The sequence below is a fragment of the Corvus brachyrhynchos genome, unplaced genomic scaffold (genome assembly GCF_000691975.1).
Source record: "Corvus brachyrhynchos isolate BGI_N302 unplaced genomic scaffold, ASM69197v1 scaffold4, whole genome shotgun sequence".
NCBI classification, from domain to species: Eukaryota; Metazoa; Chordata; class Aves; order Passeriformes; family Corvidae; genus Corvus; species Corvus brachyrhynchos.
The window spans coordinates 8,208,356-8,208,879 of NW_008237878.1; positions in this window are offsets into that span (position 1 = coordinate 8,208,356).

The window sequence follows — 524 nt, forward strand, 5'->3', positions numbered from 1 at the left end:
CAGGCGGGGCGGCGTGGCCGGTGTCGGTAGCCATACGTGGCAGCGGTGGCCGAGGCTCTGCAGCGGGCAGTGGGGGAATAAAGGGGTGACATTGCTTTTGCTGAGTGTGAGTCCAGCTCTGAGTCCAGCAGGGACTGGGATCGGCTGGGAAGGGGTAATGGGGTGGACTCGGATGACGTGGAGAGGGGTGTTGGGGAGGTATAGGGGGATGGGGACAGGAAGGGCTGTTTGGGGCGTGAAGAGGAAGGGGGTTTGGTTGGTTGGAGGGTGAATGGGGAACTGGACGAATTCGGGGTGGTGGTGGGGAACTGGACTAGCTCACTGGGGGATGATTGGCAACTGAGATCGTTTGGGGGAAAGTGTGAGAAGAAATTGGACCGGTTTAGGGTGAGATGAGGGGGAACTGGGCAGATTTGGGTACAGTGAGAGGGAACTGGACCAGTTTGACTGGATGGGAGGGGAGGTCAACCGGCCTGGTTTGGCTGGGGATTGGGGGGAATGTTTGCGGGCCCCGCCCAGGCCGG